This window comes from Diabrotica undecimpunctata, chromosome 1, assembly GCF_040954645.1.
Source record: "Diabrotica undecimpunctata isolate CICGRU chromosome 1, icDiaUnde3, whole genome shotgun sequence".
Lineage (NCBI taxonomy): Eukaryota > Metazoa > Arthropoda > Insecta > Coleoptera > Chrysomelidae > Diabrotica > Diabrotica undecimpunctata.
The window spans coordinates 193,969,911-193,996,606 of record NC_092803.1 but is presented as its reverse complement, the minus strand read 5'-3'; the positions used below and the strand labels follow the sequence as shown (position 1 = coordinate 193,996,606).

Sequence of the window (26,696 nt, the reverse complement as noted above, 5' to 3'; positions counted from 1 at the left end):
TTTTTGCCAGACAAAAGGATACAGCGTATCAGCGTAAACAGCATCCTCTCTACTACCTAAAAAGTGGAAGTATGTTGTTGATGAACGTTGCCTATTTAACGACTATGTGTGTGATTAGTTCTTTGATGTCAAAGGAGGTAAATGTTTTTGAAATTTGCGCAATGATGAAAAATTTGGAACAAATTATCTATTCTCTCTTTAAAAAACATTGTGTTGGCTTTGTTAGAGTAAAAACTGTAAATATATGTATGGTTTGTACATTTGTTTGCAATTTAGCGGTTTTAAATGCTGTATTATTTTTGTTTTAGTTGCCACAAAAGATTTTTTTAGCATTTGATATAAACTTTAGCCCACTATTAAAAAAAGGCTCTACGAGGAAAACGGTTAATTTAAACGAATTGAATATTTTATAAGTTTTTAGATTTGCTTTGATATTTTAATGAAAAGTCATTTTATTTTGCAATTCAAAGCATCCATAACATTTTTTAAATGTGCTGGTTAAGACAAATTCACTAGGTAACAAAAAATATAATGTTTTGTTATAAAAGTTTTATTAACTGTTATAGCACTTTGTACACTGAATCCTAAAATTATAATAGTTTTTTTCTATCGCATATGGTTTTCTTATGACAGTCAAATACAAATAATACATTTTCTGCTAATTAAGGTACAGGTTTACTACAAACCCTTAAACGTTCAACAATAATGTAGGTTTCATGTATGCCCAAGGGTGGGTAAAAAAATCTCCACCTCGAAAATTGCTACTATATTTATTGAGAGTTCTTACAAATGGTAGAAATGTATTAAACTTAAGAATCTTATGCTTAGTAAATACAGCATTTTCTGAAATATTAGTATAAACCATGTACAAACCTTATGAGATTATAAAATTAACGAACTATTAAATTGCACTTCGCAAAACACTATGAAAAGTAATGAAATTAACAAGAACAACAAGACCAGAGTTATAATGCCAACATGGGAAACAGAATGCATAGAACTAAAAGGACCAATCCTCCAAGAAGAGTTGCTCAGCCCATTGTTATTCAATATGGTGATAAATCAAATAATTCACGAAGTAAGAAAAAGACACGGATACCACATGGAAGCGCATAAAATTACGATACTATACTATGCCGTTGATGCAGCACTAATTGCTGATAACGAAGATGACATTCCAGCTCCACACCTTCAATATCACAGTAAACAAACTTAATATGAGAATATCAGTAGAAAAAACTAAATGTATAGTGATCAGTAAAGAGCCGCGTAGATGCAAACTAGAAATAGACAGCAAAATGGTAGAGCAAGTAATGAAATTTAATTACCTAGGAGTAGAGATCACTAGTGACGGGGATATAAGAACAGAGACCACAAGGCAAGCATCAAAAGTGGCAATAATAAGTGGTTGCCTTCGAGAAACTATATGGAGAAACAAATATCTGACCACGGAAAGTAAAATGAAAGTACACAAGACAACAGTAAGACCAATCATAACATATGTAGCGGAGACAAGCACCGATGCAAGAAAGACGAAACAACAAATCAACAATATCGAAATATCGAAATATCGAAATGAAAGTATTAAAATTAATACCACGCATACCATTAAGAGACAGACAAACCAACAGAAGTATACGTGAACAATGCAAAATTCAAAATACTAACAGGTGGATAAAAACAAGAAAAAAAAACTGGAACGAACATGTGAACCGAATGGGACCAGATAGATTAGCGAACATCTGTAAAAACAACAAGCCGTATTGCAGAAGACCCGCTGTAAGGCCGCCATAAAGGTGGAAAGATAATATACAGTCAACAACGACTGAAACAGAATAAAAGGCAGACAAACAGGAGTAATCCCAGTCGCACGAAGAAGAAGAAGAAGAAGACACACTATGGCTGTCTTTGACAGTTTTTTACATCTTTATTTCCATTATTAGCTTCTCTGATGCAAATAGAATCCCGCGGTTTTGTAGTGTGAGGTCTATCGTCAGATTTAGCTTCATTTAGACCTTTAAGTTTTTGCTCCAAAATACCCTCCACTGCAACTACAATGTGAAGATGCAATCCCTTCAGATCCTCAGCCCTTCGTTAGACAGGAGACTTTATTAGATCGATGCCTAGCTCCTGGAGAAAAATAACCCTTCTATTACGTTTTTTTTATATTCCATTGTGGGTGATTAAATTTAAATAAGGAAAATGCGTTCAAGTAAGCAATGTTTAAATATGTAAAAAATGTTGACAATGGCCATCTTTTGCAGCATCTGGCGCATCTCTTTTAGTGCCCCGCCGTAGTCAGTTAGCATCCTTGGACACCGTTTTACTTGATATCGTTTTTACATTCTTCAAATATTTTAATGGAAACATTCTCCTTGTTCATCCCTAATATCTCCCAGATTTTGTGGGAAAAAGTTCTAGTGGAAATCAAGGAAATGTATTTTAAGGGACATGTTGCAGCTCAAATGACTATAGGGCTTAGGATAATTTTTTTGTTTGCAAAGTATGCTGACATTATTTGTAAAGTCGATTTGCTGTTTGGTGTTTGGTAGAAACGGCATGCTGTGCAAGGGCACAAGATGCTTTAGAAACCCTGTCAGTTTTGTGAAAAGTTAGTCAACCATGAAGAGAGCGGCTGATCTGGACAATATAGCAGCAGCTCCACTCTGTATAGGGTATGTGATAGACATTATTAGTGTATTCTAAAGGGTTTTGGTTTTTTAAAACAACTTTCCTCCAGTTTTGGTGTTTTTTAAAGTAATTTTAACTTAAAAGCTATTGAAAGGTTTGGTAAGCTTATTCCTGATTTGTGGAGAATAAGCTTATTCCTGATTTTATGGCTAGTTCTGAAATAAAAGAGGAGTTGTTGATCTATATGTTATTTGAAATCGACTATAATTTATTGTACATGATAAGATGCTTCTGTAATAGAATGACCACAGCTTTTGGAAAATATATATTTGGTGATGATACAAATGATATAAGAGTTATCAATGACAATGGACTAGGGTAAACTAAGAGATTTATCTTTGCATAGCGCATGTGTCAAGTGCACAGTTGCTAGCTACTTTTTTCTGTAATAGATAGTGGCTGATCTGTTATTCTGTGTGAATGATTCTTATATCTAAAAACAGAAAGTTGCTGAAGAATTTGTTAAGCTTAATTGTGATTTGTGAGAAATCCCAGGGAGAGGCATATTTTATGGCTAGTTCTGGGGTAAATGAAAAAATGTTTAACTGTATGTTATTTAAAATGGACGCTAATTAAACACCATTGGGTACGTCTGGAATAGAGTGACCATAGTTTTGGGAAAAATGATATTTGTTGATGACAGCAATGAAATAGGGGTTATCAATAAGTATTAACTCTGAGTCTAAGAGCTTTAGTGCTAAGGGTATTTTAAAAAATGATTGCTATTCATTTATTTTCTGTACTAGGTAGTGTCCAATGCATTCTGTGTGCGAATAATTAGCATATCTGAAAATAAGATGCTGTTTTCAACCTCAAATTCATATGTGAATTGGATAAAAACTGTTAAACACTGATATGGTTTTCAAAAACTTATCAGGGTGCTGCTAAAATAATATCATTGACATAACGTTTAAGAAAGGAAACTTGGATATCTAACTTCTTGATACTCTCATTAATAATGTCGTCTAGTACAAAATTCACTCAAATAGTAGAAAACGAAGATCTCTTAGGTGTTACAAAAATTTGACGATGAAATTTGTCTTTGAATATAAAATAATTAATGTCGAAGGTCAATTTTAATAACTAAGAGAATATTTAACACGGTATTAGGCTGTAAGGTTGAATTTGGTTTCAATTATTTTGGAGTGAGATTACTATGCTGGAAAGTAAAAGATTTGTAAACAAGGATATCACATAAAAACTTACTAAGACATATTCTCTTGGTGACTAATAATCATTCATGAATTCACTGAACTGAAGGAATCTGTTATGCTGATTTCATTTTTATAGTTGTATGCTTATGATAGAATGTCTTTAAATGTGTTTAATGTTGTTTAAAGTTTTAACAGACATTGTTGTATTATTTGTTCTTTAATTTTTAAATTTTTTTATCTTCTAGGCTCAAAGGACAGTTCATATTCTACATACTTTAAAAAACAGATCGGAAGATTTAAATGAGACCGTAAGTATATATTTAAAAAATTTCATTGTTATTGTAACTATAGTCGGTTCACAATTTGTTGATAGCTCACTACAAGTTTAACCCTAATTAGAAAACTGAAATACAGAGAGGATAGGTAATACGATATAATAGTAAAAACCAACCTAAAACTGACGGTTTAAGACGTTTTCGACTAACTCACCTTATATCTGAAGGAATACAATACCTTATAATCCTATTACGGGGGTATTTTGAATGGATAGAGATGAACGACCAGTGTCGTAGAGTATATGATTGAAACATTTATTTGAACTAAATAAATATATTTTTTAAATTGTACTTATGTAAATTGTATTTTTTAATAAAACTTATTTATTTTATTTAAAAATAAAAAGTTTCTTGCCATTTGTAAAAGATACATTTATTTAATTAAGGAAAAAGGCGCCAAATGCCGCCTGGCAAAATTTCCAATGTGTTTTAAATGTATCCATTATTTTCGAATCCGGAGAAAACTAATAAATATTTTTGAAAAATTTAAACGCAGAATGAAAGATTACATTATTACTCAGGGCAGAAAGTCCCTGAAAACTTTTACAATGTTTATTTTAATATGTTATGTAACAGGGATGAAAATAAAAGAGAAAATATAGTATAATTTTTAATTGAAAATATTGCATGCAAAAGAAACTTTTTATTTATTCTAAAAAATATTTCATTCTGCTTTAAATTTTTCAAAAATGCTGTTTAGTTTTCTCAGGATTTGAAAAAAAATGGATACATTTAAAACACATTGAACATTTTGACAGGCGACATTTTGCGCCTTTCCTCTTTAATACCTTAGGATTACAACTATTATTACTTACCTTATATAATTACGATTAGAAAACTATTCAAATTCAAAATAAATAGGATCAACTTCGGAATCCGAGTCATCTTGAGGGTTAATAATTAGCGGTTGTGTCTCTACGGTCGCATCAATTATGTTATCAAGATCCCACATTTTTTGTTCTTCTTCTATTACATGCCTTACTGCATCTTTCCAGTTTTGTTCTGTAATATGTTGTAAAGACTCGTATAACAATTCACGTACAGCTTGTATTTTATATAACGTATTTTTTCTAGCCACATAACTTTTCATTTGTGCCCAAATGAGTTCAATTGGATTTATTTCGCAGTGGTAGGGTGGAAGTCTAAGGAGTGTAATGTTTCGCCTTTCCGCCATTTTGTCAACTACGTATTCCTTGAACTTAGATTTGTGTTGCCGGGCAATTTTTAGAAGTTCTGCTTTTACCATTCCATCTTCGTAAGGCAGATACTTATTCCGCAGCCAGTCAAGAATATCCTGTTTCTTCCACGCAGTCATTGGAAGTCTTTCTACTAGTCGTGAATGATAAGGTGCATTATCTGATACTACAAGTGAATTTGGTGGTATGTGTTCAATCATCTGCTCAAAATACTCTTCGAAAACATCAGCTGTCATCTTCTCGTGATAGTCTTTTGTGCTTTTGATCTGAAATTCCAACAAACCATGCTTAACAAAACCTTTTTCACTGCCAATGTGAGAAATTATTAATCTACTGCCTTTACCAGAAGGTGGGGAGATACCAGTAGACAACCTTCCATAAAGGCTTGCCTGGAGCTTAATATATTTTTATCTGACCAAATTTTTTTTAGAGTATGACCTGAGTTTACCCACGTTTCATCCTGGTAGAAGATGGGCCTTCCTTCAGCCCGGAATTTTCGTATGGATCTTAGATAATTTCTTCTCTAACATATTATCTCCTCCCGGTCAATCAAAAGTGATTTTCGGTCTGATTTCTCCCACCGGAAATTTAATTCTTTTAAAACTTGCCACAATTTAGTTCGTCCGATATGAGGCAAATTCGGGTCGTCTCTAACTTCTTGTAAAATTTTGTTTAGGTTTGGTATTTCTTTTTAAAAAAAAAAATCCATGAATTTTCCTTCATATACTATTTTTGGCAAATTCATCAATTTCAATAGGCTTTTTCCCTCTCTTTAAGTGTTCGTTTGTGTTTGGGTTAGCTATACCGTGTTTTTTTCTTTCTGATAGGAACCTATATATAGTTGACTTTCCTACGCCAGTCATGTTGGCACAACTTTCGACTATGTTTCGAACAGTGTTTGTGGGATTCTGAGAAACCAGAGCATCGTGAACATTCAGAACAATAGTCTTCTCTCTTGGTGAATAGACAGACTTACTGACTGTACGCAACAGTACAGGTGTAAAACTTGATGATATGAGTCTCAAAATATGAAATTTTGAGACTCATAATACAGGGAAAGATTTAAGGAAGAAGATCTGTTGGCCGAAGGCACAACTCATGGTTGAAGAATCAACGTGATTGGTATTAATGCAGATCGATTGATTTGTTTAGAGCAGCAAGTTCAAAAATAAAAATAGCCATTATGACTGCCAACCTCTGTAGGGTGACGGCACTCTAAGAAGAAGATTACAGAACGATTACAGACGCCAGAACGTTACAGTCAATGGTAACTACTATAGGGTTATGATTAATGCCTTTTTCATTATCCAATTGAACAACCATGATGTGCAAGGGCTATCGTTTCAATTAGATTGCGCAACATGTCACACAGCTCGTGCCACAACATTGATTTATTAAAACAAACGTTTGGTAACCGCTTAATTTTAAGTTTCGGACCGTGAATTGGCCTCCAAGATCTTGCAATTTACTACTGTTAGACTATTTTATGTGGGGATATGTTAAGGTGCTAGTTCGATAAACATGAAACGATTGATTACTTGGATGACAACAGTAGCCGCGTTATTGCTGAAATACGGCGACAAATATTGGAAAAAGTGATCGAAAATTGGACCTCTAGATTAGATTAAATCAGAGCCAGCCATGACGGTCATATACCATAAATAATATTTAAATAATGCCAAAAGATTATTTTTCGAATAAAGTCAATTTCGTGTCAGTTTAAAAAAATCATCTTTGTTTTATTCCATTTTAAAGTTCTATACATCTAAAAAACACACTTTATTAATATCAAAATTTCTTTTGGCAGTACAAAACTACACTATCTTCATATATAGTTGTTAGAGGCCATGTTTATTATTGATTGCATATACGTTTCAGAACTATATGCTGAGCTAATATTTTTTAGAACTGCTTCATTTTTAAAACGGTAGTTTCTATTTACTTGAGTATTTCTAAAACTGTTTTATTTTAAGAGATTCTCCGTGGGATTTGTTTAAGGTTTCGTATAAAATATAATATATCTTTTTAAAATACGGGAGAAAACAAGCTACACGAAATTATAACGATTTTGTTACTTTATGATTAAAGTTATAGCACAATAAATAGGATTACGGTTGCATCTTACACAGCTTGTTCTCTCGTTACGTGCATACTTCTTATTTCTTAAATGGAATTTATGCCTTGTGTTTTATAGTTTAAAGCAGTAACACTGGGTTTTATTGTTGCTGTTTAAAATACTAGAAGATGTTAGTAAACTATCACCAGTTTGGTTTTTAATTTTAAATTAAGTACTTGAACATAAGATATAGTAGTAAAGTAGTCGCTAAAATTGTAAAAGACCATTAAGAGAACTGTAAAACTTTAACATTATATATTATATTGTTACGACACATCCGTAAGGTTTATTTTATATAGAAAAATTCCCTTGACGAAAAAGACGAAGAATTAACAAACACTAGAATGTTCTAAACGTCATCGAAATGTCCTGAAAAATTATTAACAATTATTGTAATATTTAACATCACTCATTAAAATGCTTGTTGAGACTCATGCTCATTTTAAAGACTCAAAATTAAAAAACCGAATCACACGACTACGCAAAAGACTAGGAAAACTATTAGAACAATAAACATTTGACCTCGATAGTGATTCATGTGTTTCAATTAAATCATAAATAATTGTAAAAATGAAAACTTTGTTTTCAAAACGTCCACAAAATTTATTTTAAATTCTTATCACTACAGCTGTTTCGGCTAATTGCCTTTCTCAAGTGATCTGTTTTTGGCATGGGTTTACACTTTATAGTCTCTAATGAAATAGGTCGAGGTGGGGAGAACTGTTTGTCTCAAGCTGGTCATTCAGAATTATATCTGTGTTTTTTAATTTGTTGATTTCCATAGATTCTAACAAAGAAAGCTTAAGGCCTTTATTTTGAATGTGTAGAATTTTAAATTAGTCATTAAAAGATTGATTATGATCTAGAAGGTGAAGTGCGTATGTAGAATCTGTTTTTCTATTATTGAAAGCCCTTTTATGTTCTGCTATTCGTTTTTTAAAATTTCTACCTGTTTGACCAATGTAAGTTTTTGGGCAGTCGCCACATTTAAGTTTGTACACACCACTGTGTAAGTGTTTTTTATGTTGGCTCTTGTTGTTTTTAATATATTTGCCTAGGTTGTTATTTGTTCTGAAAGCTGGTGTTTTTTTATGTGTTTGGCTATTTTGCCTGTATATGTAATCGAGCAGAAGGTACTGGGTTTTTTCTCTGGTGGTGGAAATACTAAGTTCAGGGCTTTCTTGTGTAGTTTTTGATTTAACATTGTATTAATTGTTTGTTCGTTGTATCCATTGTTTACTGCTATTTGCTTAATTATATTTAATTCTGTCTCAAAATTGTATTTTGACATAGGAATTGCTGTTAATCTATGTAACATACTATGATGGCTGCCAGTTTATGTTGTGTGGGATGGGATGATGAATTGTGAATTGGGAATTGTGAATAGTCGTGTCAGTATGGGTAGGTTTATGAAATATGGAGAAGTTATGTTTGTTTTTAAGTTTGGTAATTTTTAAATCTAAAAAAATTATGGATTGATTTTGTTCTGTTTCTATTGTAAATTCAATATGACTATGAAGAGAATTAATATACGATAAAAATTGGTCGAGTTGCCTGTTAGTTCCTGTGAAACGTCGTCTAAGTATCTCCACCAATATAAAAACTGTTTGAATATGGGATGTTTTGAAATCTTTGTCTCTAATGATCCATAAAAATATCTGATAGCAATGGGCTTAGAGGATTGCCCATTATAAGTCCTGTACTGTTATTTGTATATAATTCATTATTAAATTCAAAGTAGTCCTGGTTTATGCAAACTTCAAGAAGATGTAAAATTTCAGATGTAATGATTGGATTTGTACTATTTTGGTCTAAAAGGTTTTTTACTAGAATAAAAGTTTCTGTAGGAGGGATACTAGGAAAAAGATTTTTTACGTCAAATGAAATTAATCTAAAGTTGTTAGTTAACTGAAAATGTTGTATTTTATTAACTAGTTCTATTGTATTTTTTATGGTAAAAATAAATATGGCATAAATAATTTTTAATAGTATATTACAATGTACTTTAAACGGATATTAAAGCATTCTACATGCTACAGCTTCTTCTTTCAGAATATGCCCAAAATTGATTTCTTAACAAAAAACGCACTTTAAAAATAACTCAACGCACAACCTTAAAAGTTACACCGGATTTTGTACCAACCTACCCAATCATAACTATTCCAGTGGAGGAGTAGCTCTATATATAAAGTCAATTACTTAATCTTCTCCTATAAATTTCCTCACCTCAAATAATCACGGGAGATTCTAATGGACATAACATTACATGTTGGCTGGTCTCAACTTGTGTGAAGGAGGGGCTTTGAATTGAGTAGGGTCCCTTCACTACTTTGCGTAAGACAGACTAGGCGGGGAAGTCCTCAACCTCGACACGGCGCGTCCCAATGTCTGATAGGAAAAATTTCAGCAGATATGCAGGACAGACATAGCCAAATAAGTACCCGCGGATCAACTGAGGACATGGCATTAGGCAGCAGTAATGTCATTACATGATTAGGGCTGTGGGAAAGTAAATAAAAAATCCTGTAGGCTTAATTTCGGCAGCAGAGGGGCAACCACAGGGAAGTAATCCCCCACTAACTGACCAACGACTTCGGGTGGATGAGTTAGTAAGTGGTAGGGCACTTTTTTGTCTTGGGGTTGAGAAATTGGCCTGCGGCGGACGTTTATTGATGGTCAAGGGATGCTAAGAATCTCCGCGAGGAGGAACCACCCGAATGTGGCAACTAACTATATATAGAACAAATCCTTTTTGAATTTCAGGACATAGAATTTGAGGAGTTCGTTCAAATAAGGAAAATGAACAGACTGAAGCTAGAAATATTAGGCATAAGCGAAATGCGCTGGCCTGGTTCCGGTAAAACATTGGTCATGGATAAAACGATATACTACTCCGGAAATGACACCCGAGATCATCTATATGGAATTGGAATAGTTATCTCCAGGAGAATCCAACAGCCGTTGTAAATTTGTAAACTTAATGTAGTACAAGTGTATGCCCCAACTGCAGATAAATCAGAAGCTGAAATAAAACATTTTAATGAACAACTCAAACAACTTCTACAATACACAAGAAAGGAGGAAACTATTATAATAATGGGAGATTTAAATGCAAAGATAGGAAAATGCCGAGTCAGCAATATAATAGGTGAATATGGTTTAGGAATAAAGAATGTTAGAGGCGACAGATTGGATCAATTTTGTTAAGAAGAAAATCTAGCAATTATAAACACATGGTTTCGATTACCACCCCGTATACTGTATACCTGGAGGTCACCACAGAATAATGAACAAAATTCCATTAGAAATCAGATCGACTTTATTCAAACCAATCTAAGATTTAGAAATTCCATTGTAAGCGTTAAGTCTTTTCCTGGAACAGATGTCCCCTCAGACCCATAACCTTTTGTCTCAAAAATGAAACTGAGGGTAAAAAAGATAATAAAATCCAAAAGTTCTAAGGTGAATACTCGTTACTCAAGACAAATGAAATCCGTGCTAAAGTTGCAGCTCATATCAATCAAGAAATGAAGAAATTAACATCAGAAATGAAACACATTGGGAAAGTATTATATAAATTTTTGTCAAAACGTACAAAATTTAATATACAAACTCTATACTACAATCCAGTCGTTTTTTATAATTAATAATATGTTCCTATATGGCGTATGAACGTGCCTATCCATTATCGTTAACAAGGAATTTTAAACAATTCTTTTGTTAGAAATAATTGGTTGTTTAAATTATTTATTAACCCACTTACTACACAAACACAAATTTTCCTAATCAAAACTGGTGGCGCAGCAAAACAATGGTTTCTAAATCCTGACCCAGTTCATCATCATCATCATTCTGGCTTTATAACCTTGTATCCTCAAGAATTTCCCTCCAGTCGTTCATCTCCTTCCTCCGCTGGGCACGATTCTCATATTTCTTATGCCTTCATCGATGTTATTCTGATACTTTGTTCTGGGTCTACCTCTTCTTCTTTGGAGCGTTTTTCTAGCTGGATCATTTTGTTCTATCTGCATTTCAGGCATTATTCACCTTAGACGTCCTGTGTTACTTACCCTAACCTAGTTTAGTTTTATAGATCGAACTTTGTGTTTAAAGAGACAAACTTGTATATTTAGATTTGTAAATAAACGTATTCTTCTAAATGTGTTGTTTTTGTAAAAGTTTGTCTTCGTAAAATAAGTTAAAAATGACGTTTTACGAACACACGTATCTGAATGGCAACAAGCTCTAGGTTCCAACATCACACCTATAGTTATTGATTATTTCCTCTTATTCTAAATAGAAAGAACTGAAAATAGTACATTAAAATTAATTTTATATTAACTACGACTAAATATTTAAGTTGATGATGAATTTTTTAACCTACAATATTACACTGAGTGGATATTTTAAACGTAAAAAATAAACAGTGTATATGATACTTAAAAAACAGGTCTATTAGAAAACTGTTTTAGGTTGAACATTTTTCCAACCAAGTGATGCAGTATCGAATTGGAATTTTTGTCTGTAATATGTTTCCGTTAAATTCGTCAATTATTTTTGCGGTAAGTATTAAATATACAAAAAAAATAAACACAACATTCAAACTGAATTGGCATTGCAGCCTTAGTACATATTAATTTCTAGTTTTTAGTGGACCTGCTGTGTCTACAAATGTTATGTTGAATGCACCATTGGTAGTTGACGTAATATGTAGTAAAGACTGTTACGCTATAATAAAATGCCTGTGTCTTTAACAATCAACGCGTCATTTTAAGAACACCTCAACACACTTTTGCAGTCCATTCCATACAATAATATTTGATTTTTAGTTCCTTCATTATTAAACTGATTTCACTTTTTGGGATAGCACCTCTATTATTTAATTTAAAAATTCTATGTGAATGTCCATTAAAATTTTACCTTTTTGTATTAATTTTTAGTAAATATATAATTACATAATTGAAATACAAAATTGATTTTTTTTGGTTTTAGGTTCTTACCGGAGCAATATCGTATCTTGTTATATGCGTACAGTTGGAAATTCCATAATAAATATGAACAGAAAACCCACACATTTGAAACAATCAAATCAATCAAATATTCAATCAATACTTAAACGATTTGACGTGAAAGATAGAACATTTTCCAATTGAAGTATAAGAGCAATTAATCATGAAAGTGTTACTGCATCCTGTCAATTCCGTTGCATTTCTAAAAGAAATATATCAAATATTTTAACAAATACGTCATATATTTTAAACACTTAAACCAAATAATTTTCTCAATAAATGTTTATTGTTTAATAAAACTTTTACATGATTATTGTATTATAGCCCAAATTAGGTATCTGCCTATGTCCTTTCAATAAATCCCCTTAGAACTGGCTATTTTTTGTGCTGTTTGTTAAAAATGTGTAGTGTTTTTAAATTTACTTTAATATATATTTTAAAAACATGTTTTAATATATGTTTCTTATTTAATTTTAAATGGCCACAAAACATGGTTAAATATCTCTTTCTCACTTGATTTCAGGTTATACCCGTTCACAATTTGTTGATAGCTCACTACAAGTTTAACCCTAATTATAAAACTGAAATACAGAGAGGATAAGTAATACGATATAATAGTAAAAACCAACCTAAAACTGACGGTTTAAGACGTTTTCGACTAACCCACCTTATATCTGAAGGAATACAATACCTTATAATCCTATTACGGGGGATTTTGAATGGTTAGATATGAACGACCAGTGTCGCAGAGTATATGATTGAAACATTTATTTGAACTAAATAAATATATTTTTTAAATTGTACTTATGTAAATTGTATGTTTTAATAAACTTATTTATTTTATTCAAAAATAAAAAGTTTCTTGCATTTGTAAAAGATACATTTATTTAATTAAGGAAAAAGGCGCCAAATGTCGCCTGGCAAAATTTCCAATGTGTTTTAAATGTATCCATTATTTTCGAATCTGGAGAAAACTAATAAATATTTTGAAAATTTAAACGCAGAATGAAAGATTACATTATTACTTAGGGCAGAAAGTCCCTGAAAACTTCTACAATGTTTATTTTAATATGTTATGTAACAGGGGTGAAAATAAAAGAGAAAATATAGTATAATTTTTAATTGAAAATATTGCATGCAAAAGAAACTTTTTATTTATTCTAAAAAATATTTCATTCTGCTTTTAAATTTTTCAAAATGCTTTTTAGTTTTCTCAGGATTTGAAAAAAAAATGGATACATTTAAAACACATTGAACATTTTGACAGGCGACATTTTGCGCCTTTCCCCTTTAATACCTTACGATTACAACTACTATTACTTACCTTATATAATTACGATTAGAAAACTATTCAAATTCAAAATAAATAGGATGAACTTCGGAATCCGAGTCGTCTTGAGGGTTAATAATTAGGTTAATAATCTCTACGGTCGCATCAATTATGTTATCAAGATCTTACATTTTTTGTTCTTCTTCTATTACATGTCTTACTGCATTTTTCCAGTTTTGTTTTGTAATATGTTATAAAGACTCGTATAACATTAACGTACAACTTGTATTTTATATGACGTATTTTTTCTAGCCACATAACTTTTCATTTGTGCTCAAATGTGTTCAATTGGATTTATTTCGCAGTGGTAGAGTGGAAGTCTAAAGACTGTGATGTTTCGCCTTTCCGCCATTTTGTCAACTACGTATTTCTTGAACTTAGATTTGTGTTGCGGCAATTTTTAAAAGTTCTGCTTTTACCATTCATCTTCGTAAGGCAGATACTTATTCCGTAGCCAGTCAAGAATATCCTGTTTCTTCCACGCATTCGTTAGAAGTCTTTCTACTAGTCGTGAATGATAAGGTGCATTATCTAATACTATAATTGAATTTAGTGGTATGTGTTCAATCATTTGCTCAAAATACTCTTCGAAACATCAGCTGTCATCTCCTCGTGATAGTCTTTTGTGCTTTTGGAATGAAATTCCAACAAACCATGCTTAACAATCCTTTTTCACTGCCAATGTGAGAAATTAGTAATTTACTGCCTTTACCAGAAGGTGGGGAGATACCAGTAGACCAACCTTCCTTAAAGGCTTGCCTGGAGCTTAATATATTTTTATCTGATCAAATTTTTTTTAGAGTACGACCTGACTTAACCCACGTTTCATCCTGGTAGAAGATGGGCCTTTCTTCAGCCCGGAATTTTCGTATGAATCTTAGATAATTTCTTCTCCAACATCATCTTCTCCTCCCGGTCAATCAAAAGTGATTTTCGGTCTGATTTCTCCCACCGGAAATTTAATTCTTTTAAAACTTGCCACAATTTAGTTCGTCCAATATGAGGCAAATCCGGGTCGTCTCTAACTTCTTGTAAAATTTTGTTTAGGTTTCGTATTTCTTTTTTGAAAAAAAATCCATGAATTTTTCTTCGAATACCATTTTTGGCAAATTCATCAATTTCAATAGGCTTTTTCTTTCTCTTTAAGTGTTCGTTTGTGTTTAAGTTAGCTATACCGTGTTTTTTTATTTCTGATAGGAACCTATATAAAGTTGACTCTCCTACGCCAGTCATTGCACATTGGCACAACTTTCGACTATGTTGCGAACAGTGTTAGTGGGATTCTGAGAAACTAAAGCATCGTGAACATTCAGGACAATAGTCTTCTCTCTTGGTGAATAGACAGACTTACTGACTGTACGCAACAGTACCGGTGTAAAACTTGATGATGAAGCCATCACAAACAATCCAACAAAACGAGCACGAGCGAAAGGTACGTATATGTTCGTAGGTATATGGAATAAAAAATCACTCACGCACTGCATATAATTCGCAAAAGAAATATTCGAGACGCTAATTACTGCCGTAGACGCGGAAACACCGACGAGCCGTAAATTACATGCGATCAAAAACGTACTAAACAAAAAAATTGTTTTCGTTCGTAATAACTTCACCCTTTCAAGTTAAGTTTCGAATATAATTATATTATTAAAAATCTGGGGAATTCCATCTTAATTATCTTGCAACGAATAGTACCTTCGGATATGAATTCCAGGTTATCTAGTAAAGTGATTAAACACGAAGATTAGTATTGAAATATCCAAAGAGATAAGGTATTCTTATTTACAAAATTATTAATGGGTAAATTCTTATTTTTATTAATATAATATAATAACCAACATTAGTCGTGAAAGTTTTAATTGTTTTTTTGCTAAATATATTAGTATTAAAATATTATCAATATTATATCTGTTATATTATAACAGTATTAAAACATTATATTATTATTTAATGAATAAACACCTTAGGAACGCCTATGATTTACGACCGTTTTATGAGTTTGAGGCATATTTCGTGCTCTCAACAATTTGTGAACGAAGAATAGTTGATTATAAACACCTAAATATCGAATCTTGCTTTTCTAATTAATTTCTGTTTTCCAGGTATTTACCTAAGAAATACGCTCATTGTGCGGCGATATGAGGTATTTTAGTTAAAGCTCTTCGATGATTACCTTTTATAAATATAAAACCTAAACCTTCCAATATTATACTCAATGATGTTTTACTTGTAGAAAAAAATTCTTAAGCAGCTCATTGATCAACACTTCACGGGTTACATACTTCTCCAAAAAGTTATGTATTTTAAAATTATTAATATTAATATTACAATATTAATAGTATTCCTATATCATGTTAAGTCCTACTAGAAATTCTTAACAGAAATTTGTTTCACTTACTTTCCTGGTACATATTGTAATAAAGGAGCAGAGCTAAGGGATGCTTAGCTCTGTCACCACTGTAATAAACTCGTCTTATATATTTAGGACCATAGCTGTATTACTAGTGGGTAGGACCACTGTAATACTGGCTGGGATTTTAACGTAATACGCTGTCATCACTGTGATATCCCCTGCGTTTAAAGACTGAACTACGGCCTGGAAGACCCCTGTAATATCTTAGTCCTATATAATTAAGGGAGACTTAGCTCTGCGAGCGGATGCGAGGCTTACTGGTCCACTAGTCCGAACTGGTCGTGATTCCACCCTTGCGGATTTACAAGAGGGTAGGAAAAATAGGATAGGGGCTGAAGGACACTCAGATGTAGGCCCTGTAAAGAGTTAGAGGTTGTTGGCTTGCGTTAGAAGCCGGAGAGATGTACACAGCGAAAAATGTGTTCTCTTCTAGTCTCTACCAGAACGGTCGGAAAAAACAAGCCACTTTTCAACTTACTACATATTTAATAAATCATAAATCTACAACTAATACAACAAGATATACAAGATAGCTAGTATTGTTTTATCAAGTTTTGCGAAGGAAGACGAGAAGAGATTTTACCAAGGGAGTTAAAAGGCGGACAACCTACTATTATTTGTTTTCCCCAATGGTTAGTATTTACTGTTTCGTCACCGTAGCGTATTTAGGCCCTAGCTAAAGAATACGCCTTGTAGTCCGAACTGGAACTCAGGAACAGTCTGAAAGAACGCTGGAAGCACTGTACGTTAGGGCGATACTAAGAGAGACGAAAATTCGATGCTATCTCTCTACTTTTCCTCGGACACGATATCACGCTAATTGAGCTGAACTCACCGGCACGGCTGACCGATTAACACACCTTAGGTCGCCTCGCACTGACTGCTAGAGCGCACTGGCGCCGGTCACCCAGCACTACTCTCTGGCTCGGTTGCCAGAACTCTAGTGATTCGTTGACCAACTTCTTTGTTTTTATGTACCGCCAACGCGTACCCTTAATTCCTCCGTCACAGTCCGAAGTAAAGCTTTGCTTCTTACCGCTTTCCCCTAGAGTTTTTGCTGATCGCGCCGTCTGCTCCACGTGTTAAAATGGATCATGCCATGTGCAACCTCCTAACTCAGCTCAATTCTTATCGCTGATGTATCGCTTCGTATTTTGTATTATTTTCCAACGAAGGTCTTCACATTTCGTAATTTTTAAACATTCGGAGTTTGTGTCAAAACTAGGTCGAATTGTTATTCTTTGTTTAATTTGAAATGTATACGTTAAACTGTGTCGAATTTATTCTTTATTTAATTTGGAGTATATAATGATTATTTAATTAATTCTAATTATTCTTTTCTAGGCTAACTACCCCTTATTTTGTTTCTTTTATTTTCTTCTTATGTTGAATTGTTACATACCGGGCTAACTGATTAACGATTGCATTTGGGGGGTAGGGTTGTTTCCCTTGGGTATGTGGCTGATACATTACAATATTATATATTGTATTTTAAAATTACATTTTAAGGCCCTCAAGTAAATCAGTAGTTTTCGTTTTTAAACGAGGTCTACTTTTCCCGGAGGCGAAAAAACAGGACTTTTTTTTTCTTTTTCGTATATTTTATATTGACTACAGTACATTCAACCAACTTACACCTTTAAACGATTAATGGAATTCGCAAAAAACCCTATTTGTAGTAAAAGGCACGGTAAACTGACTGAAATTCTCCATAATATTTTTAATTACTTACATTGTTTAGAATATTTTTGCCTATATTATCAGTTAGAGTTAATTTATATAAAATGAGGAGCAAAAATTTAAATGGAATTTTAAATATTACTGTTTATTTGGCTAATAATGAATGTATAAATAATATGGTTAACTTGCTGTACAATTATTTTGTATATATCATTATAATAGTGTCATCATCATCAGCCGTTTTGAGTCCACTGCTGGACATAGGCCTCCCGTAAATAATTTGATTGTATTCTATCTTGAGCACCCTGAATCCAGTTGTGCTGAATGTTGTGATGGGTAGCTCTTTCGGGGCGACAGACTCAGTAAAACACAGATTTGAAATAAAAATAAATCTATTAATTTAGTATATATACAATAAATAAAAATAAAAAGGAATTCTACCTTGTATACTTATACAATGAATAAAACTAAAACGAATTCTACGTCCCCGTCTGGATCCCGCGATGAACGAAGTTCCCGGCGAACGTCTATAAAAGAGAAGAAATTAATTATTTATATATTTATATTTATACTCGCTTTCGCTTCAATTCAGCGAAAGCTCCGAATACATTCGCAAACAAAATATTTAGCTGTGCAGACCCATTTCAATGTTCAATACACAATACCGACGGGTTCCGCTTGGCTAAGGACAGAGTATGATCCTCAATACGGAAATCTCTCTGTCCGGGATGGCTCGCAGGTTCACTACACCGGCGAGTCAGGGAGCCTAGAGCGCTAGCTACAAGACTATCTAATTCCGCTATTCACACGCCTTAAATAGCCGTTCTGAATCCCACTTGGCCGTCACGTTGTAGAAGTGGATGCGCAAATATTGACACTCCCACGGTTCGAACTGTTAAACGATCAGAGCATCGTTACAATGTGCTTAATGTAATCTGACCATCTTGTTGGAGGAAGTCCTTAATTATTACAAGCATCGCGTCTAGGTCTCCATTCCAGAATTTTCTTCGTCCACCTTCCATCTTTTAATCTGGCAACATACCCCACCCAGTTCCATTTCATTTCAATGTTGTAATCCTTTGAACTGCGTCAGTAACACCAGTTTTTCTCCTAAGTATTGTATTTGATACTCTGTCTCTGAGGGATGTATTCAGCATTGACCTCTCCATCGCTCTCTGTGCCACTTGTTTTTTATTAATTACTTTTCTGGTAAGGGTCAATGTTTCTGCTCCGTACGTTAGAACTGGGAGTACACATTGATCAAAGACCTTGGAACCAACATGGACCACATGGAAATATCTGATCTAAAGACTCTCAGATTTCGAAAGCCGCCTATGCCAATCCTATTCTCCTGTTTAGCTCCGTTGTTTGATTATCTCTTCCTAATTTAATCTCGTGGCCCAAATATTTCTAGCTATACACCTGTTCAATTTGCGTGCCGTTAGTTGAGATGTTTTTCGCCAGTACCAGGTTGGTCATATATTGTGTTTTGGAGTAATTAATTTTAAGTCCAACCCGTGTACATGAGCTCTGAAGATCTTGAAGAAGCTGACATTCATGATCTACCCGGTCTGTAATAAGGACTATGTCGTCTGCAAGTCTCAAGTTGTTCAGAAATTCTCCATTTATGTTATCTCTAATATTCTCCCAATTATTGTTTCTCATAGCACTCTGCAACAAAGCGGTGAATAGCTTAGGAGAGATGGTATCTCCTTGCCTAATACCTCCCTCGAAGGGAAATGTATTTGTGTTGCCATAATACATTTTAACTGCAGCTGTTGCGCCATTATATATATTTCGAAGAAGAGTTGTGTACCTATGATCAATACTGGATTTATATAGAATAAAAGCTATGTTAGTCTTTTAAATTTTTCAAAATGTCATCAGCTTAATAATAATACTAAATTGGTAAGCTGTTTACGAAAATGAGATTCCTTTCAAATCTACATTATCCAATATATAATATATCGACTAACTATTTTGTCCACTTCGTTAGGACAGCCGAAGGGTATGGGTATGGTTTGAGTTCCGCCTACCAACTGATTAGCACAAATTACACAGGCCAACAGTGAATTTGATGTTTTAAAATAAACATCCTTTGTGAGGTAATTTTTACCTCCTGAATCCGAAACCGACATTAGTTTTTTTCTATCACCTTCCAATTTTTCGCAAATCGAGATTTTATAAAAATTCCTTGATTATACGAAAAGTTTACATAATAAAATTAGAAAAACGGTTTTTAGTGTAAATTTATATGGCACAAACAGTTGTCCAAAAATATTTTAATAAAATTCTGAACGGTGGCAACACTGTAAAATTAGTGATCGAGTGCAATACCGCGGCTGCACCTCCTCCAGTCGTAAATATACGCATCAAAATCAGTTGTTTGATTTTAGCAGTTCGAGGGGGTTTGTGTTTCGAATTAGTACTATTTATTTGGTATTTTTCTATTCTTTTTACGAGCTATGAAAATTAGACATTGTGTTAATAATGCAGACTGCTTTTGTTATATTTGTGGTTGCAAAACAAATACATAACATAACCTTATTTGTTCGTAATGCGTATCATGCCTATTTGAAAATAAGAGAACAAGACAAATCTTTGGCACCACATATTGTATGTAAAGTTCGTGTAGAAGATTTAAGAAGTTAGATAAAAGAAAGAAAAAAGTCATTGAGTTTTGGAGTTCCCATGGTGTGGCGTGAGCCACAAAACCATTTTGATGATTGCTACTTTTGCTCCTGCGATTTAAAGGGATTTAATTGTAAGAATAAAAAAAGTATTTTATACCCGAACCTAGAATCTGCTATTAGGCCTATTTTTCATGGCCCTGATGTACCTATACCTATTCCACCAAAGGAGTTAGAGAATATGTTATCGTCTGATTCGGAACAGTCTGCATTTGAGTCCACAGATCCCGACGTTACTTTTAAAGCAGAAGAAGGACCACAACTATTTAATCAAATGGAATTAAACGATTTAATAACAGACTTAAATCTTCCCAAAGATGCCTCAGAAATTTTGCTGGCTTCAGCTACATCAACTAGTTTTAACAGAAATCGAGAAACGGACCTAAGTCCATATTTAATTCAAGAAGATTCTTTAGTATATTGTAACAATATCTCCGACTTAGCTATTAAGCTAGGAGCTTATGAAAAGGAAGAATGGCGACTATTTGTTCACTGTAGCAAAAGTAGTCTAAAAGGTGTTTTACTGCATAATAGTAATACATTGGCTTCTGTTCAGGTCGTTCATTCTGTTTACCTTAAAGAAACATACGAAAACTTCGGAACTTCTCTTAGAAAAAATCAAATACCGAGACCATAACTGGATGCTTTGTGGAGATCTAAAAGTTCTGTGTATGCTACTTGAGCAACAGTCAGGTTATACTAAATATCCTTGCTTCATTTATGAATGAGACAGCCGAGCACGAGATAAACATTGGACCCAAAAAGAATGGCCTACAAGAGAAAATCTTACGCCAGGAAGTAAAAACATAAAACACAATGCCTTAGTTGATCGTGAAAGAATTTTATTGCCCCCTCTGCATATAAAATTAGGTTTGATAAAACAGTTTGTTAAAGCTATTGACAAAAACGGAGAATGTTTTAAATATATTTCTTCAAAATTTCCCAAGTTGTCCAATGCAAAATTAAAAGAAGGAAAATCGGCAAGATAGTTTCGAAACTTTTCGAAAAAGCGATTTTTCTATCAGATGTCGCTATTGCGTCCATAACGAAGCCATGTTATTGTTGCTTCTAATAAGACAGAGAAGATTATTTTTCACGTTAAGAACGGCTATGAATAACTATTCTGATGAGACTTTTTAAGTCGAAATACGTATCAATAGATACATAGACGCTTTGAACGTGAAATCAAATCTTTTCTGTCTTTTTCATTTTTTTCATTAAAAGAAGGAGTTTTTGTTGGTACCGACATTAGATTTTTATGCAGAGACGAAAACTTTCAAAATTCTATGACGCTTATCGAAAAGAAAGCGCGGACTTCATTTAAAGAAGTTACCGAAAAGTTCTTGGAAAATAAGAAAGTTCCAGACTATGAGAACATCATCATCATTATTCAATCTTCGCTTATCCACTGCTGGACATAGATCTCCCTCATAATTTTCCATCTATTTCGATCTTGTGCCTCTTGCATCCAATTCCTATGACAACGTTTTAGATCGTCAGTCCAACGTTGTGGTGGACGACCTCTGCTTCGGTAGGCATCATCTCTTGGTCTCCATTCCAGTATCCGCTTTGTCCATCTATTATCTGTCATTCGAGCTACGTGACCTGCCCAGTTCCATTTCAGTGTTGCTACTCTCTCTACTGCATCAGCCACTCCTGTTCTTTGTCGTAGCTGGCGATTTGGGATCTTGTCTCGTAGTGAAACGCCCAACATAGCACGCTCCATCGCCCTTTGACACACACGGATCTTTTGAACTGTTCTCCTTGTCATGGTCAACGTTTCTGCACCGTAAGTTAACACTGGCAAAACACACTGACTAAACGTTTTTCTTTTAAGGCATATTGGTATATCAGACGATTTGAAAATATGGTTCAGCTTGCTGAAGGCTGCCCAAGTCAGCCTTATACGATGGAGAAGCTCAACGGTTTGGTTATCTTGTCTATGAGAACATTGTCACACAAATGCTACAAAAATTTAGTATTCTAGGATGCAATATGAGGTTAAAAGTACAATTTTTATTGGGTCATCTAGACCAATTTCCAGGAAATCTTGGAGCTATTAGCGAAGAGCAAGGGGACCGTTTCCACCAAGACATTAAGCAGATAGGAAGACGTTATCAGGGTAAATGGAGCGTAGTCATGATGGCAGACTACTGTTGGACACTGTAACTTGATAATCCTGAAAAAAATTTATAGAAAAATTGCTACCAAACGCAGTTTTTTGACAAAAAGGAAAAGATTTCATTAAGTTGTGCATACAAAATATGTAGTTTTCTTTATTTTGAACATTACTCTTATTTTTAAAATATATTAATAAATGAATTTATAAGCACCTTTAGTGTTTTTTTTTTATTTTTTTTCCCTTGCTGAGTAATTTATCCAGCTGTTTGTTTCGCAAATTTTAGGAAACACAGTGGTAACAATTTGAATTCGGTTTCGCTAGGTAGAAATCGTTTGATTTCTCTTTTTGTTTTTAGATGGCGTAGTTACGTCCGTATATAGTTATTTTAATAACTATTGTCTAGGACGGGAGAGATTTTTGTTTTGGTTCAGAGCAGTGGCTATACCGTTCTGACGAGACCTAAGGAGGTCGAAATACGTATAAGCGGTTGTCGCTGCCCTGTATCAAAACAAAAATCTAATACCGTCATTATGTTTTTTTTATTTGCTAAAATATCTTACGTGAATTTGACAAGTGAAAAATAACTTGTCAAATTTAAAATATCTTTTTTTGTTTTTTTTGTAGACTTGTGTTGTCGCCAACCTTTTCTCAGTGTAATCAAAATTCAAAGTTGTAAACAATAGCAACATATCACACATTTTAAGCGTTTATTCGGTCGTCCTCTACTAATCTAATAATAAGGGGGTTATACACAATACACAATAATAATTTAATTGTTGTTTTTAATAATAAATTATCTAATAAATCACTTTTTTGGTGAAAACCTTCGTTTGCGTTTTACTAAAATGTAAACAATTCATAGACAAAATGTATTGGATAAAGTTGAAACAAGTTTATTTAGTATTTTCAAAATGAACCATCTATTCTTTAGTTATAACCAAATTAATTAGTTTAGCGGATTATTTATTTAATTGTAATAACAAAACCAAATTTGTTTTAGTTTTTGTATCCTATTACCATAATATTAGCATAAATATCCATTAAATTATTCATAATAATATAAATCGTTAGCTTTTCTGTTTTTGACTGCTTTATATTTTATGTAAACTGTGTTTTAGTTATAAAACGCATATTTTAGTAATTAATTTTACAATTACAAAATATGCATAATATAAAATTACTAGCACTTATTAATCACCCAAAATAAAATAAATCGGTTATTTAAAGTAAATAGGATTTTTATTATCCAGGTACATTAGATATTAAGTTAAAAAAACGTTGCTCTATTTTACTTTATTTTTGTTCGTAATTAATTTTATAATACCAGCGATGTAGACCAGAGACTGGACCTAAACTTTGACATGGACAGGTATCTGACAAGGTTTTTGATATTCAATATTTAATATTCGATATTTGATAAGCCACAATTTAAGGTTAAAGTACGTTTATTCGTATATAAATCGCAAGGGAGGGCTCCAGCGATTCCACTCCAAGATGAGACTAGATTGGCCCAAGGACTAAAAACTATGGAGCAGTGGGGATTTGGAATATCCAGATTGGAACTACTAGACACTGTTTGCGAATTTGTTACCAAAAATGACATAAACATTTGAGAATATCAAAATGACATTTGGATATTCTCAAAAAAACTTTAGTTCAGCTAAAATTAGAGGACAAGCCGCAATTCGTGTGGAATATGGACGAAACATCCATTTCTCACGACCCAAAAAAACCAAAGTCGTGGGAGCTAAAGGTAAACCAAGTTCCAGAACTACTTCCGGTCCAGGAAGAGAAAACACCACGGTTCTTTTAGCAGTGTCTGCATCAGGGACGAAGGCACCACTACTAATTGTATTCAAGGGAAAAATATTTGGGATTCCTGGCTACCAGATAACAAGAACTCATTTTCGGGAACTGCTTATGTAGCCAGTCCCATAGGATGGATGGAAAGTGACGTATTTTTTAAATATTAAAAAAAAACGTTTATTCCAGCATTAGGAGAAAATAGGCCGGTACAGTTATATGACGGTCATAATACCTATATTAGTATTGAACTAGTTGAATTAGCACGACAGAATTATATCACAATTATCAAACTTCCTCCTTATACCAGCTACCTTCTGCAACCTTTGGATTTAACCGTAAAGACGCTTGGGACCAACTACTCGTAACCTGGCAGAGACATAATACTGGCCTTAAAATTAAAAAAAAGAGTTTTCTCTGACGATAGGCACTACATGGAAAAACGTAAGCGTAAAAATGATCAAAAACGGATTTAGAAAAGCTGGTATACCTATATACATTTAACCGTCATGTCATACCAGAGGAAAAATACCACCCTGAAAGTCTAACAAGATGGAAAGAACAAAAGAGTTTAGAAGACCAAATAATAGTTGTAGCTGAAACCGCAAATACTAATATGGATGCTATTACCGCCGACAATATTGATCAGTCGGTAAATGAAGACTAGATTGTGGACAACCATACAACCAATATTTCTGATGCAACTCCAAGTAGTAGTTCTTCAAAAATAAGTTTTAAGGAGCTGCTATTAAACACTGTTAAACAGACAAATAAGCAAAGTTTTTCGGGCTCAAAAAAAAGTAGCTGCAGGGACAGAAGTCGTTACTTCCGAAGAAGTTCTGAATAAACTTACAGAAGAAAATAGATTGAAGAACAAAAGAAATAGAAAACAAACAAAAGAAAAAGAACGCAGAAAGGAAAAAGAAGCAAAAATTCAAAAACTGAAGAGGATTAAGATAAGAGAAGAAACTTTTAGTAGCTCAGAATCGGAAGAAGATTTGGTAGAATATGTTGACTCTGAAGATGATTTAGATCCTGAAATATTTGAAGAAAACGAGCAAATAATTGAGAAAGAAGTGCCAATAGCTGGAGAGTTGGAAAATACCCAAACCCTGGGTATTTGAGTTGTTGTAGAGTACACATCTAAAAAACATATTAACATTTCATTGGAAGAATTGATAACATGATTGAAAATAAATAAAAAATTAGCTTTTTAAGATATAGAAAGAGTAGTAACACCTTTTTTTCAGTAGTAACACCAGTAGTAACACCAGTAGGTAACACCAGTAGATTAGGAAGAAAATATTAGGACTTAAACATCTCCTAAATCATGCAAACTGAAAACTAGTTCACACTTCGACAAGTTCACCTTATCGGCCAATAGCTAATGTCATTGTCGTTAAATGGCGAGCACTGTCGTTAATAACCAGGGATAATGGACACTTACGACAATGCCCGTTCTTTAACGTCAATGTCCAATTTGCATTATTGTCCATAACATATAATAAAACCTAGACACATTATAAGAGACCTCAAAATTTAAAACCACACTAAGTACTGCTTTAAATTCAATAATATAGGCGGTATATACTATAAATGTATTTATTGGATCCACCCATTGTACCGTATTAATGTTTTAATTAGTTACCTGCCAAGAAGGAGGTTTTCTTTTACTAACACTGTCTATCTTCGGATTGGCTACTGTTATCAGTACAGTCAAAAACAAGTTATTTATCACCAATAATAATCATATTAATAATTTGTAGGCATGGTACATTAACTAGACACTTTTTCTTTTCTCCACCGATAAAACGAGAATGCTGAAAGCGTTTTTATATAAACACGTATAATTGAGTATATAATAAATATACAGTTTCATTTAAAAATTACTTATTGGTTTTAAAATTAAAATTAAATGCTTTTATTTTTGATTTCAGTCCGGACAAAAATACTTTATTAAATTTAAAAATTGATATAATTGGCACAAATTGGTATAATTGTAATATTTGTATTTTAATTTATTTTTTTTATTTAGCGTATGGCATTTCGACACATCTACAATATTACATCTAAAAATATCTAAATCATGCCCAGTTTATAGGCAAACGTCGAGGTTGTTTATATAGTTAATCGATTCGATCGTCGCAAACAGGATGT

The 26,696-nt window shown here is 33.2% G+C and overlaps 1 long non-coding RNA gene across 1 annotated transcript; it reads left to right on the top strand.

Annotated features, from left to right (window-relative positions):
* Positions 1-4,088: 4,088 nt before the first annotated feature.
* Positions 4,089-12,689, top strand: LOC140441967 (uncharacterized). The gene is made up of 3 exons (XR_011951055.1): positions 4,089-4,153; positions 11,965-12,054; positions 12,485-12,689. It is a non-coding gene; the product is annotated as an uncharacterized lncRNA (long non-coding RNA).
* Positions 12,690-26,696: the final 14,007 nt, after the last annotated feature.